The following is a 6,000-nucleotide window of genomic DNA, read 5'->3' as shown; positions in this document are numbered from 1 at the left end:
TATTCGTTAAAGAAGAGGAATTCGTGGAGATCTGGCGAATTTGGAAAAACTCAGACCTCTGGATGTTGCTCAAAAGGTTAAGTCTACTTGGGATGTGTAGGGAGATGAGAATTTTGCGTTCTTTCATGCATTATTGAAAAAGCGCAGAAGGCAGTTGATGATTAAAGGGGTTACGATTGATGGGGAGTGGATTTCAGAGCCTGCTAGTATTAAGAAGGCTCTTTTTGATTTTTATGCAGGTAAGTTTCAGCCTTTTCTTGGTGTTAGTTTCAATCGTCGAAGTCCTAGATTCAACTCTTTGGATCCGAGGGTTGATTCTTCTATTGAGGTGGGGTTCATGGCTGAAGAGATTAAAAATGCAGTTTGGGATTGTGGGGTTGTAACAACGTAAATTTTCAAACCAAATTTTACATTTTAAAACACAATAAACTCATATTACATTTTCTCAAAAAACCACAAGTGTCTCAAATGTCAATAAATCCACAAGTAAAAATCAATATCCCAGAATCATTAAAATAATCTCGCTCCAGTGTCTACTATCAAGCCGGTGCCTTCCCACGATCCTGAGAAGTACCTAAAAAACATATCACACAACACAGTAAGCATAAAGCTTAGTGAGTTCCCGAAAATACCACATACACAAATAATAAGCATCCCATGGCAATAACTCGGTGTGGACCCTCCGGTCTCACAGCTCGGGTTGGACCCCCCATTCCTATCTCGGTGAGGACCCTCCGGTCTCACAGCTCGGGTTGGACCCTCCAGTCCTATATCTCAGTGAAGACGCTCCAGTCTCACAACTCGGTTTGGACCCTCCGGTACGATCTAAGAAAAACACAACATAACATAGCAAATATCACAAAGAGAGAAAAGCACAATATCACATAACTCAATATAAACGCATAGGACCCTCCAGTCAATAACTCAGATAAGGTCCTTTGACCGCTCGGTATTACCACTCAAGTAACTATAGTGAGAAGACTCGCCTCGTAAGAAATCGGATAGCCTCGAACTCAAATCACCGGTCTAGCCTCTGCCTAACACAAACAACAACTATTCTAATTAATAACGGCTCTCAAAGAAGCTAGAGTAATCCTTTTACAAACTCATAGAAGGATAAAATACCATGTTACCTTTCCATGGCCTTAATAGTCCACAAATTGACCAAACCCTAAAAGTCAACTCAAATTCAAAGGCAGCGCGTATGCGGCACGTACAATCCCTCTACACTGGGCGTACTCCTTTGCCACGCACGCATCGGGGATCCCAATCCTATGTTGCGCGTACTAGGATTACGCTCAACGTACGTCCCAGTTTTGCTCTTCTCACTCGTTCGGTTTTAATCCATTAAGACCTTTGCTCAAATTTTAGATCTGGATGTCCTAAAGACTCTTACTCCATAAAGTTTGCGACTTTAAGCCTTTGCATGGCTGATTAAGCTGCAAATTTCAAAACTCTCACTCTTTATTCTCAAATATGCTCATAACTCATGCATGGTTTGATTCAAACGTCCAAGTCTCGATTTTTATGACTCTACACCACTCAAATACTCAAAGGAGTTGATACTAAACTCTAGAGCTCAATATCTCATAAAGCATCCAACTTTGGGACAAAAACCCTAAAATGGACTAATGTGATGCACAAATCAAAAGAGTGAAAAAGATTTGAGCTTTATACCTCTAACTGAAGCTCCAACCACAGATAAGCTCAAATCTAAAGCCTGGGCTCCCACTCCTTCCTCTTCAAAGCTTCTTCTTCGCACCAAAGAAACACAAGAACACTCAATAACTCACAAATGGCATCACAAGCTAAAGGTATGAGAAATTAGGGTTTGAGAAGTTTGATGTTTGGGAATGGTGGCCAGAAATGAGGCCGTCATGTCCTTTAAATAGGGGCACACCCCAAATTAGGGTTTTCACTCTCGGCCTAGTACACCCAGTATACCCTCTGGTACGCCCAGTGTACTAGGTGGCTTCCGCGTCAAAAACACTCTTATGAGTACGCTAAGCGTACACTCACGTACACCCCATGTAGTTATTTACCTCCCATTTCTCATATAAGGACCAAACTTGACAATTACCAATAGAACAAGGTTTTATAGAGTATACCTGGTCTTGGGATATTACAATTCTCCCCCACTAGAATCAGTTTTCACCCTCAAAGTCATGTTCCTGAAATAACTTTGGATACTACTCACGCATCTTGGAATCCAGCTCCCAAGTCCATTCGGATCCCTTCTGATGTTGCCACTGGACCTGAACCAAGGGCACGTCTTTATTCCTCAGAACCTTCACCTTTTGATCCAAGATTGTTATCGGCCTCTCAATATAATTCAAGCTCGCATCCACCTGAATGTCCCCTAATGGTACCACCACCGTCTCATCGGCTACACACTTCCTCAGTTGAGACACGTGGAAGGTGTTATGAATCTGAATCAGCTCTGCAGGTAGCTCCAGCCGGTAAGCTACCTTATGTACTCTGTCAATCACTCTGAAAGGACCAATGTATCGAGGCCCCAGCTTGCTCTTCCTGAATCGCATCACCCTTTCCATGGGGATACCTTCAGGAGGACAAAATCTCCAACCTGGAACTCTAACTCGGATTGTCGTCGATTTGCATAACTCTTCTGGCGACTCTGGGCCATCAGTAACCTCTGTCTGACCTGTTGAATCTGCCTGGTCATCTTCAGCACTATCTCAGTGCCACCCATCACTCATTTCCCTACCTCTCTCCAACAAATGGGAGTCTGACACCTCCTCCCATATAAGAGCTCAAAGGGAGGCATGCCAATACTGGAAGGGTGGTTGTTGTTGTAAGAAAACTCAGCCAAGGGCAAGTAGGTGTCCCAACTTCCTCCGTAGTCCATGACACATGCACGTAGCATATCCTTGAGCGTCTGAATCGTCCGCTCACTCTTCCCATCTGTCTGCGGGTGGTATGCGGTACTGAAATGCAACCGAGTACCTAACTCCTCACAAAACTTCTTCCAAAATTTGGAAGTAAAGCGCACATCTCGATCTGACACTATCGAGGTCGGCACTCCATGTCGTGCTACCACCTCTCTCACATAAATCTCGGCCAGTCTCTCTGAAGAAGAGCTCTCACTAATGGCGAAGAAGTGAGCACTCTTCGTCAGCCAGTCTATAATGACCCATATCGCATCAAACCCGCGCACAGTCCTTGGTAGCTTGGTGATAAAATCCATCTAAATCTGTTCCCACTTCCACTGGGGAATCTCAAGAGGCTGTAACGATCCATGTGGTCACTGGTGCTCCGCCTTACCCTGACGACAGGTCAACCATCTCTCAATTACCCATGCCACGTCTCTCTTCATAAAGGGTCACCAATAATCTCTCTTCAGATCCAAATACAGCTTAGTGGCCCCTGTGTGGATCGAAAATCTTAATATATGTGCCTCCTTCATCAGTATATGTTGAGCTCCACTCATATAGGACACCCAAATCCTCCCTGGTAAAGTCATAGGCCCACGATTGTCCGTCACAAACTCAGAAACCTGCCCAATCACCCGCTCCCTCTTGCAGTTCTCCGATCTCACGGCCTCCACCTGGGCATCTCGAATTGTATCTAAGACTGGAGTCATCACTATCATTCTCATGTACACATCTCGGATCGGATCACTCACTACTCTACGGCTAAGGATGTCAGCTACCACATTAGCCTTGCCCAGATGACATAAGATCTCGCAGTCATAGTCCTTCATTACATCGAACCACCTCCTCTGCCTCATATTCAGGTTGGGCTGATCCATTGGGTACTTCAGGCTCTTGTGGTCCGCATATATGGTACACCGGACCCCATACAAGTATTGGTGCCAGATCTTGAGGGAGAACACCACCGCCCCAAACTCCAGGTCGTGGGTGAGATACCTCGTCTAATGAGGCTTCAGCTGCCTCGATACATATGCTATCATGTGCCCCCGCTACATCAACACCACGCCCATCCCGGATATAGAAGCATCACAATAAACCACAAACTCCTCCACTCCCTTGGGTAGGGCTAACACTGGGGCGTCGCACAATCTTTGGTGAAGGGTCTCAAATGAGGTCTGCTGCTCGGGCTCCCAAGTAAAAGTAACACCCTTACGGGTCAATCTGGTGAGAGGGACGACAATTTTGGAGAAATCCCTGATAAATCTCTAATAATAGCCAGCCAATCCCAAAAAACTTCTGATCTCGGTCGGGGATCTCGGCACCTCCCATATCATAACTACCTTAATCTTGGCCGGGTCGACTAATATCCCATTATGATTAACTAAGTGTCCCAATAACTGGACCTCTCCTAACCAGAAATCACACTTGGAGAATTTGGCATAAAGCCTCTCCGTCCTCAAAACTCCGAGAATCTCTCTAATATGCTCCCCGTGCTGCTCTCTAGATCTCGAATACACCAGGATATCATTGATGAACACGATCACCGATAGATCCAACATAGGCCTGCACACCCGTTTCATGAGGTCCATGAACGCCGTCGGTGCGTTGGTGAGCCCAAAAGGCATCACCACAAACTCGTAGTGCCCATAACGAGTCCTAAAGGTCGTCTTCTGGATATCCACCTCGCAGACTCTCATCTGATGATATCCAGATCTCAAATCGATCTTGGAAAAATAAGACGCCCCCTGCAACTGATCGAATAAATCATCGATCCTTGGTAGTAGATAACGATTCTTAAACGTCAGCTTGTTCAACTCCCAGTAATCGATGTACATCCGGTGTGAATCATCCTTTTTCTTGAAAAAAAGGATTGGCGCTCCCCATGGTGAGCTACTCGGTCTGATAAAACCCTTCCCCAGCAGCTCCTAGAGCTGTGAGGATAACTCATGCATCTCTGGTGGCACAAGGCGATAAGTTTTCTTGGCGATAGGCACCGCTCCCGGAACCAAATCAATCAGGAACTCTACTTGCCTCTCGGGAGACACACTCGGAAATTCCTCAGGGAAAACACCCGGAAACTCACACTATCAGAACCTCAGCGACAAAATTCGATCTCTCTGTAGCAACCCGCATATCCATCACATACGCCAAAAAGCCTGTAAAACCCTGCTGTAGACTCTGTCTTACTCTGGTGGCAGAGTAGAAAGCTGATCCAACTCAGGTACCCTCGCCATACACTGTAAGCACTCCCCTACTAAGGTCTCTTATGGTCACTATCTGACGCTCGCAGTCGATCACAGCTCCAAACCGACTCAACCAGTCCATGCCCACTATGACACAAACATCCCCTATCGCGATCAGTACCAGGTCTATCGGGAACTCAACACCAAAAAATTCTAGTACACACCCTCGGAATGCATCAGTAGCAAAAATTGCAAGCTCATCAGCTATAGAAACTCTTAGAGGTCGACTCAACGCCTCACATCAGATGCCGATGTGGCAACTAAAAGCTAAGGACACAAAAGATCGACTCGCACCCTAGTCAAACAGCAGCAAAGCAGGTACATAACTCACAAGAAAAGTACCATTAACAACATCAGGCGTGGCGCAGACCGCTTCCGCTTTAAGCTGAAATGCTCTGCCACGAGCCTTCGGAGGCTCGGCCTTCCCTATATGTTCATCAGTAACATGCAAAGCAGCAGGAGTGCTAGTCTAGGCTGATCCCTGAGTAAGCTGAGGACACTCAGCCTTCCGATGGCCTGTCTGTTTGTAATGGAAGTAAACAGAAAATCCCTTGGGGCAATTTCTCGCTATATGTCCCTCCTTTCCGTATTTTTAGCAAATCCTTGCCCGACAAGATCCCTCGTGGGTCATGCCGCACTTGCTACAAGTGCGGCCCTTCTGGCCTCCAGCCCTCGAATCAGCGGGCTTAGCCAGCTTAGTCGCCGGCTGCGACTGTTTCGGTCTCCTGTCTCTCTCCTGCTGCTCTCCCTCGTCTCTGGTCTTGATCTCCAACTCAATCTCCCTCCTCCTTGCATTGGTCTGCAAATTAGCCAATATCCGACAAGACGAGTTCGCCATGAACTCCCTAATATCCTTCCTCAAAATG

Source organism: Lactuca serriola, chromosome 4, assembly GCF_051521515.1.
Source record: "Lactuca serriola cultivar US96UC23 chromosome 4, Lser_US96UC23_V15, whole genome shotgun sequence".
Taxonomy (NCBI): domain Eukaryota; kingdom Viridiplantae; phylum Streptophyta; class Magnoliopsida; order Asterales; family Asteraceae; genus Lactuca; species Lactuca serriola.
The sequence above is the reverse complement of the archived record's forward strand: the minus strand, read 5'-3'. Positions refer to the sequence as shown.